This window comes from Chiloscyllium plagiosum, unplaced genomic scaffold (genome assembly GCF_037043375.1).
Source record: "Chiloscyllium plagiosum isolate Xiang-an unplaced genomic scaffold, Cpla_swu_hap1 HiC_scaffold_1, whole genome shotgun sequence".
NCBI classification, from domain to species: Eukaryota; Metazoa; Chordata; class Chondrichthyes; order Orectolobiformes; family Hemiscylliidae; genus Chiloscyllium; species Chiloscyllium plagiosum.
In genome coordinates, this window is record NW_028270139.1 from 55,072,323 (window position 1) to 55,093,685 (window position 21,363).

The following is a 21,363-nucleotide window of genomic DNA, read 5'->3' on the forward strand; positions in this document are numbered from 1 at the left end:
CCCCTGTAACTGCTAATGCATGCCAACCTTGAGGTCTGCCAATTTTCCTTTCTGACTAAGATAGATTCAACAAATAATAATGTAGTACAAAAGAATAAAGTGAAACCAATGTAACCAATGAAATATTTGTAAGTGCAACTAATATTGGAAACCTTCATGCTCTGATGTCTATGTAAATGAACAGGAAAGTTATAACCATGATGCAGATTCTCCCCTTTGAGCAGGAGACTCTTTAATAATCACCTGTAGATATCGCATTGTCAGCTGATGTTGAGTGTTACCATTGGAAAGCTTCCACAACAACTAAATTGGTGTGTTTTACATGTATGCTGCTGGCACTAAGAAGTTTAGTTACAAACATAAAAAACAAAGAAAGAAATAAAAACATGAGAACGGGAGTGGCACACAGTGGCAGACTGTAACCAAAATCTCACCCAGTGTTTTCAGAAAGCAATGTTATTTTTAGATTAACTACAAGAGAAGAAATCAGCTTGTGCTTGATTCTGGGGCAAAATGACAGAATGGTGTGAACATAGAAATTGATTGGCAGCCCAATCAAATGGGACCTTGGCTTCAATTGCATTGAACTGATGAGCTATGCACACAAGTTGGGCTCCCAAGTGTGGTTCACTGGTCAAGGTATCAGGGGGTTTAGCTGGTTACAATGTAAATCAAGCCTACAGGTGAGGGGGCAGTCAAAAATTAGTGATTAGTCTTGCGTCAGAAATGGTTAACAGAGAGGAGCAGGAATAAACAAGCAATACAATGTGCACTATATCTTTGGAGTGACTGCACGATAAGTTAAACCACTCAAGGTGAAGAATAACGTTGTGGAATTCCCATGGTCCACATTCTTGCCATCAGCTAAGCAATTTTGTTAACATTCCAACAACTATCATTAGATCTCTGGTTTAAGTATGTAAGGCACTTAATGTGATTAGATTAGATTCCCTACAGTATGGAAACAGGCTCTTAGGCCCAACAAGTCCACACTGACCCTCCGAAGAGTAACCCACCCATACCCATTCCCCATATTTACCCCTGACTAACGCACCTCACACTGTGGGCAATTTAACATGGCCAATTCACCTGACCCGCACATTTTTGGATTGTGGGAGGAAACCGGAGCACTTGGAGGAAACCCACGCAGATATGGGGAGAATGTGCAAACTCCACACAGAAAGTCGCTAATGGTGGGAATTAAACGCAGGTCTCTGGCACTGTGAGGCAGCAGTGCTAAGCACTGCGCCATCATGCCGCTTCATATTGCATCTCTAAATATGCACCTTGCGTTGATAGAAGACACTAGCCTTCGCCTTGAAAACAAATGTAATCTTTGGACAGTTTATCTTTATGGCAATCTGAATGGTGACAGAAATAACCAAAACTTACCTGATGAGTTACAGTATTATGAAAATAGACATTGTTCTTTGAACCGTACACCTCACAACATTCCATCATGCATGTAGGTTGAAGTAACACACATATCACAAGATAAGTGCAAAGCAGTAGCAGAAAGAAGGTTTTAAAAGTGCCTTACATAATAATTTGTCTTTTGAATACTCATCAATTTGGGAAGTGTAACGGCAAAAACCATCCATAATTTACTTCAAACGTGGTCATATTTTAATACAAAAACTGTATAACAAAACTAATAACAACAATTCCTCAATTCCTTAGCCTGCTGGACAAACTTTCCTCATTCCTGGAGAAGGGCTTATGCCCGAAACGTCGATTCTCCTGTTCCCTGGATGCTGCCTGACCTGCTGCGCTTTTCCAGCAACACATTTTCAACCTTCATTATATATACAATTATAGCAAAAATCCTCGAAATAGTTAGGAATTTTTGTAGATCCATAAAAAGCCCAAAGCAACAGATTTTAAAATATTATACATAGTGTGTGGTAATGTATCATGGGTGATATTGGATTAGTTATGCTTTCTGAAACCCTTCCAATTTTTATTTAATTTGACTGTGAAAAGTTGGTGAGATCTATTTTGGGAGCTAATCTAATATTGCCCATTTGTCCCATTTTGTGGCTAGTTGATGTTCATGTATCCTGGTGGCTAGTAGTGTTTGTAATAGTCCTTGCATGATATCTTGTAAATGACATTCGTTTTGGAAAGGCCTCTTGCAAATATTGTTTCATTTTCCTCACAATATACTGTGACCTTCATTATATAGGAGGTTAGGAAACTTCCATATCCGCCACAGATTCACCTGCACCTCCACACACATCATCTATTGCATCCTCTGCACCCGATGTGGCCTCCTCTATATTGGGGAGACAGGCCAGCTACTTGCAGAGCGTTTCAGAGAACACCTCTGGGACACCCGGACCAACCAACCCAACCACCCTGTGGCTCAACATTTCAATTCCCCCTCCCACTCCACCAAGGATATGCAGGTCTTTGGACTCCTCCATCGCCAGACCGCAACAAAACGACGGTTGGAGGAAGAGCGCCTCATCTTCCACCTAGGAACCCTCCAACCACAAGGGATGAACTCGGATTTCACCAGTTTCCTCATTTCCCCTCCCCCCACCTTATCTCAGTCTAATCCATTGAATTCAGCACCACCTTCCTAACCTGCAATCTTCTTCCCGACCTCTCCGCCCCCACCCCAGTCTGACCTATCACCCTCACCTTGACCTCTTTCCACCTATCACATTTCCGACGCCCCTCCCCCAGTCCCTCCTCCCTACCTTTTATCTTAGCCTGCTGGACAAACTTTCCTCATTCCTGGAGAAGGGCTTATGCCCGAAACGTCGATTCTCCTGTTCCCTGGATGCTGCCTGACCTGCTGCGCTTTTCCAGCAACATATTTTCAACCTTCATTATATATACAATTATAGCAAAAATCCTCGAAATAGTTAGGAATTTTTGTAGATCCATAAAAAGCCCAAAGCAACAGATTTTAAAATATTATACATAGTGTGTGGTAATGTATCATGGGTGATATTGGATTAGTTATGCTTTCTGAAACCCTTCCAATTTTTATTTAATTTGACTGTGAAAAGTTGGTGAGATCTATTTTGGGAGCTAATCTAATATTGCCCATTTGTCCCATTTTGTGGCTAGTTGATGTTCATGTATCCTGGTGGCTAGTAGTGTTTGTAATAGTCCTTGCACGATATCTTGTAAATGACATTTGTTTTGTTGGTGTCTGTATAATAGCCACAACTAGCCACAAAATGACATGACCCTCTCTTACTAGTATCCTTACATATAGATAAGGAAGGACATCACTTTGACTGGGACAACACATCCATCCTAGGACAAGCCAAACAGAGACATGCACGAGAATTCCTAGAAGCATGGCATTCCAATCGGAACTCTATCAACAAACACATTGAGTTGGACCCCATCTACCACCTCCTGAGAAGAAGAACAGAAAATGACATTGCCACAGAAAATAATGTCACTATAGGAAATGACATCACCAACCCAAAGAAACCCAAACATATATATAGAAAGCAGGAATTATAAACAGTGCTTCGCCCAGAGGCCCACTGAAGATGTTACCTAGTAGGGTGATGAAACATCTGAAAATGAACCTTCCAGCTCAGCGAGCAAACCTACATCCAGAACCTCAACCTGGGCTACAAATCTTCTCAAAACTCGCTAAGACCTATGAGCACAATACACTAAAAATGGCCCAAAAATGGAAAACGAATGCCATCTGACAGCGTACCACCTGCTAACAGCTGTACTTCCTGCACAAATGCTTAAGGCAACAGGTACTACCTAAATGCCTGATATACAAATCTCCCCTTAACACAACACTAGCCAAAAGAATAGCAGAGCAAAATGGCTGCAGAATGCTTAGAGAAATGATTAATGATCACATCAGACTCCATAAATACAACCCGGAAATTTTGCACCAAAAATCTTTACTCACTCATGCAACAGACCTTGAATGGACAGACACAGTACAATAAGCTATAGATATTAGACAACGACAAACACAGAAAATGAAAAACACTAGACCTGCAGAAAAACTACACAAACTTACACAAAGTAACAACACTGACATCACAGAAGCATGGATAAAAAACTTATCTGACCGACCCTTAACAGGCACTGAAAAAGCCGTCTTTGTAAGAGGATTAAATTATAACTGCCAGGATGCAGATAAGAAAGATTTCTTAGCAGCATTAGAAACAACACTAAAAGACAACCAACTCACAGAAGAAATCCAGCAAACTATCAGACAGATAGTCACACCAACATTAAGCAGAAAAAAAGATGGAAACATACTCAATACACAAGAAAGGAAAGCACTGGAAAGGCTGAAAAAAGATAAAAACATTGTTATCCTACCTGCAGACAAAGGACGCCTGACAGTCATTCTAAATCGAAGAGACTAATTGAAAAAGTGAATACACTACTTACAGATACCAACACTTATCAACCAGTGGCGATAGACCTGACCCCACAACTAGAAAACTGAATCACATCCCTAATCAAAAACACTTCAGAAATCTGGAGAAATAAATAAGACCAACTTCCAAAAAATGAAACCAGACAATCCAACACACCACGCTTCTATGGATTACCCAAAATTCACAAACCAGGAACCCCCCCGCCCCCTCAGGCCCATTTTCTCACTACCTGGAACACCAACCTACAGATTGGCCAAGGAGCTACACCAAAGACTAAAACACCTAGTAGAAGACTCATGCCACTCCATCCACTCCACTCAAGAATTCCTGAAGACCATCAAAGACACCACGATTGAAGAGGATGAAATAATGGTCTCCTTTGATGTAACAGTCCTATTCACATCAATGAACATCAGCCTAGCAAAGGCAACACTGACTACACGATTAGAAGAGTCAAACATACATACACTAAACACCACTAACTTCATCAGCAAGGACAGTATCGTCAAGCTAGTGGATCTATACCTTACCATACACTTCACCTTCAACAACAAAACCCATAGACAAATCAGCAGAATACCCATGGGATCTCCAATATCAGGGTTCTTAGCAGAGGCAGTAATGCAGAGTCTCTAACAAACAGCTCTGCCAACCATCCAACCCAAACTTTGGGTCCACTACGTGGATAACACCTTTGTCATCACTAAATGAAACAAATTAGAGGAAACATTCAAGATCATAAATAGTACCCTTACTGGCATAAAATTCAAGAAAGAGGAGGAAAACAACAACAAACTGCCATTCCTAGATATCACAGTAGAACAAACAGCCAATGGGGAGCTTCAAACCAATGTCTACAGGAAAACAACACATACGGACCTAATATTGAACTTCAGAAGCAATCATCCCAACATCCATAAATGAAGCTGCATCAGAACATTATTCCAATGAGCCACCACACACTGCAGCACAGAGGAATTATGCAGAGCAGAGGAAAATCACCTACATAGTGTATTCAAAAAGAATGGGTATCCAATGAACACAGCCCGCAGACTTCTCAGCAACAAACCCAAACAAGCAGACAAAACACATCCAGAAACCCTAGCCACTCTCCCCTACATCAAAGACATCTCAGAAATGACTGCCAGACTACTCAGATCCCTTGACATCATGGTGGTCCACAAACCCATCAACACACTAAAACAGCAGCTAATGAACTTGAAAGACCCTATACAGACAACAAGCAAAACTAATGTCATTTATAAAATAGCATGCAAGGACTGGAACAAACACTACATTGGACAAACAGGCAGAAAACTAGCCTCCAGGATACATGATCATCAACTAGCCACAAAACGACATGACCCTCACTCACTAGTATCCTCACATACAGATAAGGAAGGACACCACTTTGTCTAGGACGACACATCCATCCTAGCACAAGCCAAACAGCGACACGCACGAGAATACCTAAAAGCATGGCATTCCAACCGGGACTCTATCAACAAACACATCGAGTTCGACCCCATCTACTACCCCCTGTGAAAAAGAACAGGAAATGACATCATCAACCCAAAGAAACCCAAACATATAAATAGAAAGCAGGAATTATCAATAGTGCTTCGCCTGGAGGCCCACTGAAGATGTTACCTAGGAGGGTGACGAAACATCTGGAAATGAACGTTCCAGCTCAGCCAGCAATCCTACATCCAGAACCTCAACCTGAGCTATAAATCTTATCAAAACTTGCTATGACCTTATAAATTGAAGAATACAGCAGGAATGGAAAATGTCTTAACTGGTCTTGAGTTGCCTGCCAACTCTTCTGATGGTAAACCGTTTATTGGGAGAAAATGAAACTTGTAATCCACACTAAGTATTCTACCTGATGTCACTGGTCTCATTCTGCCATTGCTCACAAGAGTCCTATTTAATGTTAGAATCATACCATTTGTAATGCCAGAGCATTCTCAGCGAGTGCATTTTCAACATCATGGGGCCCATGAATATTAACACTTTCCCACTGTCCCTCATCAAAGGAATTGTGAAAGTCTCCCCTCAGATGTATGATGCCTACCTCATAGAGAATGCTTAGCTAGGTTCGGAAAACCCCACCCTTCTGCATCCTATGATTCTAATCATTGGCCAGCAAACTCCTGTGCAGGGCCCATGATATGTGGTAATCCCAGTCCCAGTATTTTGCAATTGAACTGATAGAACAAAGTGTCAGTCTCCAAATGTCACCTCTGGAGTTGTGACTGCACTGTGCAAATGCCAGGGCTATGGTTCTCTGGGTTATGAGAGAAAGTACAGAAACACACATCGCTGGTGCAGCGAATCATTCAAAGGTGTCCTGAAGCAAGAGTAACATCTCTTTGTAATGGGCAAAGATATGGCATTGCTGTCACTATCGATAATCATGTAGACACCTAGCAGGGAAATGAGACTACAGTTAACATTAGAACTGTGGGAGTGAATACATATTCATATGTGTCAGTTCTCTGTATTGATGAAATAGCTGTCCCACTGGGGATAGCTCAGTTGGTTCAATGGCTGATTTGTGATACAGAATAATGCCAACAGTGTGGATTCAGTTCCTGCACCAGCAGAGGTTAACATAAAAGACTCTGCTTCTCAATCCCTGAAGTATTAATCAAGAGGCTGAGTGAGGTTTCTCACCATACATACCTCATTAACTACCTGAAGTCTGATGGTCCTCAGTTAAACCATCATTTCTCTGATGAGAGAGAAACCCCAAGGTCCAGTAGGACAATGGTGACTTTACTTTTACCCTTTCAGCTGTGTCACTGAGAGGTCTTCAATGGGTGGATGGACGTTTTATCTCAGGGTACTTGCAAGTGCCCTGCTCCTCCACCTTCCCATTCTTGCAGTAAATCAGGCTGAGGGGGCATTTCTTCTTTCCTTACCTCCCACTATGTTTAAGTGCAAGCCCAACATCTGCAGCTGGTTTGGAGGAATCCTGTTGACTGTGAAGACTTTGTGGTCTGGGTGTCAGGGTCTAGAGGGCTCCAGGCTGGTGACAGTATCCTGCAGAAATGCTGGTGCACTCTCCTCAGAAAGGGACAAACTACAGGGAAGCAGAACGGAATTTTATTATCTACTATCCTAAATGACAGTAAAGATGCAATATCAAACACACACAAACACAGACTACATCTTACATTTTATTAGCTAAGCACCAGTTGCGTTCAGTTTTTTGGGTGGCGGGGTTTCATCATGAATGAGAGTGTTTGCCATATTTTACCAAATCTGTCTCAGTAACTATCCCCCCCACCCCCTCATCTGATTCTATCCTCACCTTACCAAGCTCTGTGTCTGAAACAACTCACCAGGAATTGACCGGCATTCCTGGCACTTTTAAAAGGTCACTGTGCACCTAGATAAGCGCCATCAGTCTGGAGCCACCCTCCACAACTCGTAACAGTTGCTGGGACATGGCAGACAAAGGAAATTTGGTGCTCCTGGACCTGAACAAAGTGTTGCAAAAGAGGACATCCTCTTTCTGGTACAATATTACAACCTGGCTCAGAGCAGTCTTAACTGCTTGGAGGAATGCACAGCAATGTAGAAAGAAAGTCAATGGCCTTCTCCATCCCATCAGTATAGATGCCACCACCATCTGTCCTAGATCTCACATTCTTACTATCTCCCACTGGATCCACTTCCCACCAAGGCTCATGCTCTATGACTCAGACTATTCTCTACAACATCTTCCCTCACCCATTGCCATCACCCCAACCCACAACATTAGCGACTCTGCCTGCCCTCCGCTCTGTCTACTCCCTCACTCAGGACACCTCTCCACCTGCATCGAAAGGATAAACTGTGCCACCCATTTTCATCTCTATTTATATCTGTCTCTGTCTCATTCAAGGAGAAAGCAACCTTCTTAAAGGCAGAAAGTGCTAAGATGGGCGGTGGGCTGCCTGACCTTCATCTCCTCACTCCTTATGTAGATATTCTCCTGACTCTGAATGCCCTGAGTGGCTGACTAACCACATCCATTTCCCTGGACTGGTATTGAAGGCTGTCCTTAACTTACTGTGCTAGGATCCCCAAACAAAGGCTGCTTCCTTTGCATTGACTGAGGAATGCAGACAACCATGACATGACTTCTGGCTCGTGTTTACACTAAACAGCAATCTAGCAGAACTGTGGGACTTGTATCTCTGGCTGAGGGGGCAAGGCAATACAAGGCAGGGATCCTGTGACCAACCAGGTAGGCTCAGAGTGAGTGAGAATTATGAGAAGAAGGAAAAAGACCAGTGATGCAGCTTGACCCAGTGTGTAGAGAGAAACTCACCTCACTGCTTGGCAGATGCATAAATATTGCAGTGGGTTTCTCCTGATATCAAGAAAGACCTTGAAGGACCTCTTGCATGATTCCAGCATAAATCTCAGTATAGATCATATCATTCAGGCTCCTCTATGTTTCTGCCAAAGGTACTCAGTTTAAACAGAAGTGGGTGGTGAGTGGTGGGTGAGGAAGAGAAAGGAAAGTAAAGGCATTTTCAGTTTTATGCTTTTAGAGTCCCAACTATTTAGCTGCTGTCCTGTTTCAACACAGTGATGCAGCTTGTAGATATGCTTGTGTTCTCAGCAAATGAGGATGTTTCAAGTTACTGTTTCATAGGGCAGACTTTGAGATTAAGAGGGACAGAAAGAGTTGTACAGATGTACAGCACGGAAACAAATCCTTCGGTCCAACTCGTCCCATTTGCCTAACCTAATATCCTAACATCATTAAGTCCCATTTGCCAGCACTTGGCCAATATCCATCTAAACCCTTCCTGTTCATATATCCATCGAAATGCCTTTTAAATACTGTAATTGTACCAGCCCCCACCACTTCCTCTGGCAGCTCATTCCATATACGTACCACCCTCTGTGTGAAAAAGTTGTCCCTTAGGTCCCTTTTATATCTTTCCCCTCTCACCCTAAACCTATGCCCTCTAGTTCTGCTTCCCCGACCCCAGGGAAAAGACCTTATCTATTTATCCTATCCATGCCCCTCATGATTTTATAAACCTTTATAAGGTCACGCCTCAGTCTCTGACGCTCCAGGGGAAACAGCCCCAGCCTACTCAGCCTCTCCCTATAGCTCAAGCCCTCCAACCCTGGCAGCATCCTTGTAAATCTTTTCTGAACCTTTTCAAGTTTCACAACATCCTTCCGATAGGAGAAACTTGCATTTTGTTGTTATCAAAACATATTTGTTTTTGTTCTCTGCTTTGCTGTGCCAAGCAGCTGCTCATTTTTTTTTCACACTTACCACGCAAATGTGAATTAAACAAGATGTGAATTTCTTAGTCCTGACTTAGTCTTGTTCCTGTCTTTGGATGAAATAGTAATTTCAGGATAGATTCATATATCTCACAATCGTTTCACAGTATCTCCTCAATCAATGATCAGGTAATTCACGCCCTTCATTTTTGGTCATTATTTATCCATTTTTAAAATCACTTTATTCCATGATAATCCTGAATGTTAAAAACCAAATGATGGAAGTTGAATATCAATAATCAATGTTTATAATCAACATAACACATGTTCCACTTCAACTCACAGCTAATGAATAGACCAACAGTGTAAAATTCATCTTGGAAAGGCATTTCAGTATCTCATAAAGGCATTGTTTTAAAAAACTTATACGATCTCACACATTCCAATCACATTTTAAAATCTTCAAAAATAATAAAGCAATTAGAAGACCCTTAAATTGTGTTAGCTAATTCAAAATGTTTCCAAGAAGCACAAAAACATCACAATCACATTCCTTTGAACATTACAAGATGCTAACTAGTTTAAACTATCTTAAAATACTATAAATCACAATCATTAATTAATAACATTCATAATTTAAAAGGTTAATGAGACTGAAGTGACTCACACAATGATAACATCATATATTAGCACCACACTCATGTTAAATGATGCAATATGATACTAAGTTTTAACCACCTTAAAAAATGAATATTGTAAAACAATAATGGAAATGTTATCAATTGTCAGGAGACAGTTTAGAGTTCAGAAGCTTACTCAATGTTGAACTTTCTTACTAGAAGCAGCAAAAGGAGAATCATAATACAGTTTCAAAACTTTAATTATTTCTTTTAAAGTAAGACACTTGAAAATAAATACTAAATAAAGCTGCGGCACTGAATCCAGGCCAGAATTTAATAAATATCCAGAACTTTTTAATGTTCCTTCAAAATTCTTGAATAATTTCTTCTGAGCTCGAAGGTTGCGGGTAAGTACCTCTGATTACTTCCTGAAAAGGAATGATGCAGGTTGTGATATGCTGTGTTTCAATTTATTGCTGTTAGTAAGTTGAGAGAGAAATGGTAATCCAACTGTATTGATTCCTCTACTGTTGTTTAAATTATTAGACAGTTTGCCTGGTTCTGAGTCCTGGTAAACAGACATTTCTTTGAATTGAATATTGGGAAAACCAAAGTTCTAGTTTTCAGTTCCTACTACAAACTAAGATATTGACTCCAAACCTAGCAGCTGCCTGAGGCTGAACCAGGTCCCTTGCAATCTTGATATGAAAAATGAATTCACAATGAACTTTTAACTGTTAAACATCTTACAGACAGAAAGAGGAGATCAGAAGTCAATCTTTACTTGGATTTATACATATCGTCTTGTGAGACTTAGAGATCAGGTGCATTGATCTTTAAAATGCCACGCACAGGTACAAAAAATAATCAAAAAGGCTATTGGAATGCTAACCTTTATATCAGGAGGATTTAAGTACAAGGGAAGAGAGGTTTTGCTGAAAACCTGAATCCTGAAGAAGGGCTCATGCCCGAAACGTCGATTCTCCTGCTCCTTGGATGCTGCCTGACCTGCGCGCTTTTCCAGCAACACATTTTCAGCTCTGATCTCCAGCATCTGCAGTCCTCACTTTCTCCTAGGAGAGGTTTTGCTGCAGTTAAACAAAACCGTATTTAAATCCTACTTGTTATACTGTGAGCTGATCTGGGCACTAGACCTTAGGAAAGAAATATAGGCCTTGGAGAGAGTACAATTACAAGTATGATACCTGACTTTAGGGGTTAGGTTATGAGGAGTGATTTATATGAGTTAGGATTACGTGGTGATCTGATTAAAGTCTCCAAGATATTAACAAGAAAAGATCGGGTCAAACAAGATAAACAATTTCCACTGGTTGGAGATTCCAGAACTAGGGGCATAGCCTGGGAATTAGGAGAGATGATAGGAAACACTTCTACATTCAAAGATTAGTAATGGTTTGGAACACTTTCACAAATAGGAGTGTATCTGGATTAGTCATTAAATATGAGATAGATTTTTTTTTGTTAAATAAAGTTATTAAGGGATATTGGCCAAAGGCAAGAAATGGAGTTAGGCCACAGCTCAGCCATGATCTCATTAAATGGTGGAATAAGCTCAAGGGCCTGAATGGCCTACTCCCGATCCTACATCCCTACTATCCAAAAGACATTACAAGCTCTTCATAGTGCATAAGCAATAACCAACAGGTGAAAGTGAGGACTGCAGATGCTGGAGATTAGAGTCGAGAGTGTGGTGCTAGAAAAGCACAGCAGGTCAGGCAGCATCCAAGGAGCAGGAACATCGTCATTTTGGGCAAAAGTCCTTCATCAGGCACCAACAAATGTCTACACCCATATAATACAACTAATTCCAATCACTTATTGAAGCCATAATCAAGTCAGTCCTGTTTCCATTGCCTGATTCATACCCCACCTCAGTGCATCTATTGCTGTTTATCCCTTTGTTGCCTCAGTATGTTACTATTCCATTGAATTTGGAACTAAAATGAATTACCCACTTGTTGATTTCTTTTTCCCTGTGGATGCAGCTTCATCTTGCATGTTTCCCATATCCTCTTCATTCTGTTCCTTCTGCCTCCATCATTATGACTTTTGTGGAAATTGATTGACAGAAGGAAAGATTTTGGTGAGGAAAAGCAGTTTACAGAATCTTTTACACTGTATACCTAAGAAGAAAAAATGTTTCAGGGGCTTGTTGATATTTCAAACAAAGTTTGTACATTTAAAGCCTATGAATTCAACTAATTCAGAAGTTGGTAAATCACATATGTTACTTAACTCTCTGCCCTATAGGTTTAATTTAAATCAGGAGTAGTTTTGAACTCAATGACTAAACACTTGATCCATCAGATTTTGCCTTAGTTTCTGTGATTTGCTTACAACACTATTTTGGTGGCAAATGTATCTCGCTTGAACCTTTATCGTTGCTGCTCGGAATATATTTTACAATGATGGGAATGTAGATCTGGAGCAGAGTGGGTGAAATTGGTCTTGGTAAATGAGAAATTGTATAATCAGCAGAAATATTTAGCAAAGTGCTGATTTAGCCAACTTTCTGTTCCAGCCAAGAATGAGTTCACATTCTCTGCAAAATCCCTTTATCATTTAATTGGTCTAAACTAGACTCCTCTCAACCATCTAATCTCTCGTAAGAGTAAACCAAAATTAAGAAACCCATCATTATAACTCTACATTTTTGGTAAATCTGCACTGCGTCCCTTCAAGAAAAACATATCCTTCCCCTGGTACTCCAGAGAGGGCTTGATTAAAAAGTTTGTACAAATAAAGCAGTTTTTCTTCATTTTTAAATTCAAAGCTCCTTGAGCTAAGGGCACATAGTGCATTCAACTTTCTCAATACTTTTTTGTACCTGCCCACTAGCTTTTAGGTATTTGTGTACTTGGACACCCAGATAACTCTACTCTGAGTATCTCATCATTCAGAAAACTTGAATATATTTGTCTTTGATTAGAAAATGGATGATCTCGCAGTAATACCAATGGTATTTTCATGGCTGAGGTAGTTGGTAACAAAGGACAGTGTAAACAATTGCAGCACGGTGGCACAGTGGTTAGCACTGCTGCCCCACAGCGCCAGGGATCTGGGTTCAATTCCAGCCTCGGGTGACTGTGTGGAGTTTGCATGTTCTCCCTGTGTTTGTGTGGGTTTCCTCCAGGTGCTCTGGTTCCCTCCCACAATCCAGAGATGTGCAGGTCAGGTGAATTGGCCATGCTAAATTGCCCATAGTGATAGGTGCATTGGTAGGGGAATGGATCTGGGTTGGTTACTCTTCAGAGGGTCTGTGTGGACTTGTTGGGCTGAAGGGCCTGTTTCCACACTGTAGGGGATCTAATCTACATATCTGCTAACATTCTATAACTTATTTCACAGTGCACTCATAGCAATTGTCAGTGAAACATGGAAATTACTTTCACTTTCATAAAATTCCTACAACTGTATCAATACTTGTGGCATTCTTCATGTTTTCTAACAAGCTTCAAAAATACCTCTGAACGGCACTGAAAGTAGATTTATCTTCTGAAAATTTTGGAAAATGACATCTTCATTGTCTGAGTTGTTTTACAAAGGTTACTTGTCTGACATGGCAGTACATTGTTTTCTCACAGTAATCAGGTTAGAATAATAATAATTTTATTAACTTTCTTTCCACATATGAGATCTAGTTAGATTGTAATTGTGTTTACAATTTTGGATGCATAATAATGAGAAGAAAATAAAGCAATGAGAAAGGTGCAGCACAGGTTCATAAAATTATTAGGGATGAAAGATTACATCAGTGAAGAGAAACTTTTGAAGCAGATGGTTTTCTATCTGGAATTCAGAGGTGATATGAAATATGCAAAATTATGAAGGGTTATGATAATAAAAGAATAATTAATAGTTACCAATGGTTGTAAAGATGGCAATGAGAGTTACAGATTTAATACTATTAATAATTCAAAAGCCATTAGACACATGTGATGGTGGTGGTTGGTTGGTGGAGTGCATCAATAGATTGGGAAAAATTGGAGAGAACAAGTGAGGGAGACCATTGATAAATTGTATGGGGGGCTGTAAATAGATTGGTGAGGAAGAAAGCACAGATATTTTGAGTGTGGGATATCTGAAAGGATGAGGGGACCATCCATTGATAGATGGATTAGGCAGGGAATCTTTGATAAATTGCAAGATTGCAGGGTCAAATAGTGTGCAGTGGTAATCAGATTTATTGATTGGTTCAAGAAAAATACTGCAGCTTGACCTGGTCCACAAGCAATGTGGGAAAAGTATTCACCTATTGCAGGTGTATACTGCACATGTACAGAAATCCAAGATCTCTAGACAGTGACAAGTGGACACTCATAAGTGGTCTTCGAGTCACTGTCTTAGAAATTCAGGATTAAGGATCCTGTGCTGGATCAATACCCCCAGTTTGGGCAAATCCTCTAAAATCTCGGATGGTTGGTCACCCTAGGCTACCTTTATTTTCAAAGTTAAAAATCACACAAAACCAGGTTATAGGTTTATTTGGAAGCACGAGCTTTCAAAGCACTGCTTCATCATAAGGTGGTTTTATTTTCAAAAAGTCTTTTATTCGTAAAATTTGTCAGTATTATGATAATATTCAAACTCAAATCTTGCAGAATTTGCAATAATATTCAACATGTCCCAATACATCATGTTGTATTCAACATGATCATAATAGACTTAACATTTACAATTTACTCATCCCTTGTCAGCTATACAGCCCGTGGGTGAAAACATTTCAACTTGGAAACTGCAAGAAGTGCATAATTCTTCTTTACACCATGTGGAACCCTCTGATGTGCACAAATGCATTTTCAGTGTTCTTGTTTTACCATGCGCATTCTTAGTGTAGCCTTCTAAATCTCCATAAGTCAGGCAAGAAACATATGCTCATTATGAGACATAAACATATCTCCAGCTATATTTATGTATACAACAAAATTGGTATCCAGGATTCCTTATGCCTGAAATAGGCATCAGAACCTTTGCACATGTGAGTGAGTGGAGGTACACTTATTTGATGCAATATATTTGTCCTAAGACCACCAGGCCCAGGAATCAAATGAAGCTTAACAGGTGGTCCTTAGCAGTTCTATTTCAGGCCACAACAATACAAGGTTTTAAAACTGACCGACCGAAAGGTAAAGCAAGAATGCTCCTCCTGACCCCACAATGAACGTGCACTAGTTTCTCCTGGCTATTGCTTGTCCCGCCCACTTGCCACTCGCTATACACACCCTTCACCTTTCCTGATGATCCCCATTTCTGATTTCCTTCAAACACTGCTCAAAGACCTACAACTGGCATTCAAATATCCATCCTCTCCACGAATGAGCTGTGAGTAAAACACAAACATTTTAAATAGATTTAATGATAAATTTTAATCCAATGCATTTAAAAATCAATTCAAATTAGTGCGAGAGAAAAAGAAAAACTGAGTGATCAGGCACCATATGGTAGAGCTGATCTTTGACAGCTAGGAACACTCAGATCAGAGGGATACACAGAGGGAAGGATAAAACTGCATGTTCCACGTCCAGGAGTCCTGCTTGCTGAAGCTGAGTGGCTGAGTTGAAGGAGGCATTTCTGAGGGTTGTAGATACTCTCAGAGTCTACAGATTGATTAAGTTTAATTGTTATGAGAAATAACATGCAATGCCAACTGAATGGCTTTTAACAAGTTACCACACAGTAGCTGTAGTGTGTACTGTCTATTGCAGAAATTCACGAAGGCTTTTTAGATAGCACCTTCCAAACTCACAATCACTTCCATCTAGAAAAACAAGGACAGTAGATAGAGGAGAATATCTCCACTTGTAAGTTACTCTCTAAGCCACTTGCCATTCTGATTTAGGAATATTGCCATTCTTGCAATGGTGCTGGGTCAAAATCCTGGAACTCGGTTTAAACAGGCTTATTGGTCTACCAAGTGACTGCTGTGTTTCAAATAGGTAACTGATTACCACATTCTCAAGGGAAATTAGAGATGAATAAGTGATGGCCCAGCTAAAAGTGCCTATATCCCATGAATAAATTAAAAGGTCAGATTTGAAATTCTTAATATTGAAAAACACAACGAAATCAACAGAAAAGGAAAGAAAGGTAATTTGAAAAGATCAGGCAGCTGAAAATGACAATATACAGAGACCCATAGCACTCCAAAATGAAAATTTAGAATGAGGGAATAAACGCACAAACATGGAAAGACTGAAGGCGGTCTAGATTAGAGTGGTGCTGGAAAAGCACAGCAGGTCAGGCAGCATCCGAGGAACAGGAAAATCGATGTTTCGGGCAAAGGCCCTTCATCAGGAATAGAGACAGGGTGCCTGCAGAGTGGAGAGACAAATGAGGGGGTGGGGGATGCTAGACCAAAGAACAGCTGCTTCAGAAGTGACACAACATTTTACTGCTAAAGTGACAAAATAAAGTGTATTTTTCAGAAAAGTAAGGAAGCTATAAAAGACTTATGGAGTTCCGTTTAGTTATAAATGAAAAACAATGAATAAAATATGTTGATTTTTTATGTCAGTGATAACATTAAAATATGTACCAATTAGGAACAGATGTAGACCACATCCCTTGATCTCGCTCCACCATGTCTGATCTGATTACTTCATAGTTCTGCCTCCCCCAACACCCTCTCACCTACTAACTTATCAAGAATCTATCTATGGTAAAAACAATGACTGCAGATGCTGGAAACCAGATTTTGGATTAGTGGTGCTGGAAGAGCACAGCAGATCAGGCAGCATCCGAGGAACAGCAAAATCGACGTTTCAGGCAAAAGCCCTTCATCAGGAATAAGGGCTTTTGCCCGAAGCGTCGATTTTGCTGCACCTTGGATGCTGCCTGAACCTCTGTGCTCTTCCAGCACCATTAATCCAAGAATCTATCTATGTCTGATGTCAAATTTCAAGGACTCTGTTTCCACTGCCTTCAAGGACTAGAGCTTCAAAGATTCACCATCCACTGTGAGAAAAGATTTCTCCTGATAGGAACAATTCCATTGCTACATAGAGGAATTATATTTCTTAAGGGAAAAGTGACATTAAATTATTGTGACTATTTCAAACTTCTGAGAACCTCAAGACATAACATGATGATAAACACCACTGAGGAACAACATCAGGTGTACTTCAGATCAATTGGTGGTGGAAGCGGTACAATTACAACATTTGAAAGGCATCTGCTTGGGTACATGAATAGGGATATGGGCCAAATACTGGCAAATGGGATTAGATCAGTTAGGAATCTGGTTGGCTTGGACAAGTTGGACCAAAGGGTCTGTTTCCATGTTGTATAACTCTATTATCCATTCAGTCTTATTGATTGGTCAATCTAAAAGCATGCACCCAAAAATGTGTGTGTTGAAATGTCAGACCAATGTTTCCTCTGAATCGCTGGGATGAAAGTCTCATCTAGCATCTGTTACTAATTGTAAATGGGGTTTCCTGGTGGAAGGAAGAGCAATATTTTTCTCTTATAATTATGAGCAACTAACAATCTTCAGAATACATGCAATTTGTCAATGACGAATAAATTGGATGACAGTTGGTGTCAAATTTGAAGAATAAGCTACTATAGTATTAAACTTTAACCAAATACTGGAAGAATAGATGTTCAAACAAATGTTTTATTTACTTTGTTTTTAATTTCAGATGAAGAACATTGTAACATGAATGCATTTATTTTTCATAATGTTTAATGATTAAAGTAAGATGTGTCAACATTATGATGTGCTAGCAATGCCCACATGCCTTGAAAGAGTAAAAAAGAGACAAGACTGCAGTTTTAACAACTGTGTTCAACAGCAATGTCATCTCAGCCTCTTTGTGAGGTCTCAACATCATAGATGCTAGTTTTCAGCAATTCAATTCACTCCATGTGATAACGAAAATTGCCAGAGGTACTGTATGCAACAAAGGCTATGGGCCCTGACAACATCTTAGCTGTAATGCTGAAGAGTTGTACTCTGGAACCAGTGTCCCTAAATAATGTGCCTACAGTGCTGGAAAAAAAACCTATCTAAAAAAGTGGAAGTCTGCGGAGGTATAATCTGTCTATGAGAATCAGGAACAAATCCGGTCCAGCCAATTTCCATTCCATCAGTTTATTTTCGATCAACAGTAGAACGTTGGAACATGTCATCCACAGTGCTGTCACCTACTGTCATTAAACCCAGCCTGGATTCTGACAGGCCAGTTCAGATCCAGATCTCAGTATAGGCTTAGTCTAAACATGGGTAAAAACTGAATTTCAGAGGTGGGGTCAAATTGACTGCCCTTGATATCAAAGCAACACTTGATTATGTGTGGCTTTAACAGGTCTTGGTAAAATTAAATTCAACTGGATTTTAAGATAAACATCTCCAATTGGTGAGGACAAAACTTAACACACAGGAAGCCTATTGTGTTTATTGAAGCTCAATCATCTCAGCCACTGAACATTGCTGCAGGAGTTTCTCAAGGCAGTGTTCTTGCCTCAAGTACTTTCAACTGCTTCAATGTTGACCATCTCTCATTTGAACAGAAGAAGGGATGGTTACTTATGGGCATATAACATTCACTTCCATTTGCTCATAATGAGGCTGTAATGCTGAACAAGTTGGAGAACATTCAGACTTGTGGCAATTAGCCACAGGTATCTGATAGTGCTTGTGTCTAACAAATGCCAAGTGCTGACAGTCTATGGCATTACCATAGCTTAACCTCCTCAGAATCCAAATACTATGAAGGTGGGGTAGGGGCGGGGGAGAATAGGTTGATCAGAAACCTAACTGGACTAAGCACAATAATACTGCAAGAGCAGATTGGGGGCTGGAAATCCAATGGTGATTAATTCACCTCCTACTCCTCAAAGCCTGTCCATTATCCAAAAGGCACAAGTCACAGTGGAGTGCAATTCCAACAGCTTGACATTATCCGCAGCCAAGTAACTTTCTTAACTGGTGCCCATCCACCTGTTTAAACATTAATTTCTATCACCAAAATTGGTTTGTGACAGCAAGCATTAAGGAGCATTGCAGCAACTGGTCACACTTTCCTGAATAGTACTATTGAAACTCATGACCTCAGCTCCCTAGAACAGGGTTGGCAAATTGGCTCATTAAGGAATCTTGGCTTCCAACCTTGTTGGACTAATCTGCTTGCTTTCATTATTTATTATTTAAATGTGTTTCTAGTTTCAAAAGAATGTAAAATATTTTTAAAATTCTCCTCGGTGATTGATATTTGGAGCTTGTGAGAAGTTTAACCACATAAATATGAATTGCTATCAAAAACTTGCTTGGATCAAAAATAATAACGTTACAAATAGATTATTCTGCCAAGCAATGTGATATATACAGATGCATTAAGGCTTACGTATTGCCAGCTGATCAATCATTCAAGTTGCACATAGAAGGAGAGATCTACAGTAATGACAACCATTGTATGGAAGCTATTCTTTTAAAAAGTATTCAGGAAACACGAATGAATCAATAGTAATTAAATGGCTTGTGTTATCTTTGTAAACTTCAACTGACATTGTACCTTTGAGAAAGTACCAATCATTAACTTTAGTAAAGTCTTATTTTGAATGAAATGAAGTGTCAGTAAAATATTGTTGTATAAGAACCCAAAAAAATCCCTGTCTTGTTATTGATTACTATTAACATACAAGTAATACTATCCCACCTTACTGAGCAATTGCACTTTGTACAAAATATTTTAAAATGCCAATTCTTATTATGACAGTTAACAATCGGACTTAGAATACAAGGACAGCAAGAGTCGAGGCGTACCACCCACAAATTCCTCTCTAAGCCACACATTATATTGATTTGGAACTATATTACTGCTACTTCATAATCACTGGGTCAAAATCCTGGAACTTTTTACTAACAACACTCTGGATGTAGTTACACCATCTAAAATGTGGCAATTCAAGAAGGCATATGATCCACCACCCTGTCGAGTATGATTATGGATGGGCAATAAATGCCACCCAATCCTGGGAACTAATAATAAAAAGCCTCTACCTTGTACTTTGAATATTACTATAAATTGTGATCACATCTGAATGATAACAAACGTCTGTCATGTTCTATCTTATTATTTTATTGTAGAAATATGAATATTGCAAATATCTCAGTCGGCTAAGAAGGTTTGTAACAGTATATTACAAGCTGAATGTAAACAGCCCTGTGGTGATGTGCTGGAGATGAGAAGACGAGTAATATGTTAGGGTAAGGAGTCAGGAAAGGTGTCCAACACTTTTCTGCAACCATGGCACAAAGCTAGTGGTGGAATCTCCATAGTGCAGCTGTCCAGCAACTGGCCAAATAAGCCACTTTGTAGTCATCCCAGCATTTTCCTGCCTCAGGTATGATCTCTGTTACATAGACAGTCTGGCAGCTAACTCCTTGCAGTCTCCCAGTGGGTTCAAAGTGGTGCAGGTGAAGCCTTCCTTATGGCCAATCCATAAGCCATGGTTTGGCTCCACAGCGAAAATGCTCCACATTGCCCGATAACCTGCTTGCCAGGGTCTGGTTTATTCAACAAGACTTGCCTAGTCTTCAAGGCCCCTCAGCATTGACAAACACTTCCTTTCATTCTTATCTCACAGCCTTAACAGTGTCAGCTCTATCAGCAGTGCTGAGGGGGCTACCAGTAAAATGTCACCCACAGATCCTGGCACACACTGGTTTGGAAGTCATTTTCAACTTTTGGTCTCAGCAGTTGGATATCTAATTCTGCAGGAAAGTTCACAGAAGATTGTAAGGAGACTGGTGACTTTTCTAACAACATTAAGAATCCTCATTTTAATCTGAACATAGAACAGTACAGCACAGCAAAAAGCCCTTTGACCCACCATATCTGTGCTGACCATGGTGCCATTCTAAACTAATCCCATCTGCTGCACATGGTCTGTATCCCTCTGTTCCTTGCCTGTGTAAATGTCTCTTCAGTATTGCTATTGTATCTGTTTCTCTTACCTCCCCTGGCAGCACAATCCAGGCATTTACCACCCTCTAAGTAAAAGACTTGCCTTGTACATCTCCATTCAACTCTTCCCTCTCACCTTAAACACCTACGCCCCCTAGTATTTGACATTTCCATCCTGGGAAA

General features: G+C 40.1%; 1 pseudogene; it reads left to right on the forward strand.

Moving 5' to 3' along the window:
• Window positions 1-597: 597 nt before the first annotated feature.
• The window catches only part of LOC148152124 (uncharacterized), a 31,355-nt pseudogene continuing 10,589 nt past the window's right edge, over window positions 598-21,363 (forward strand).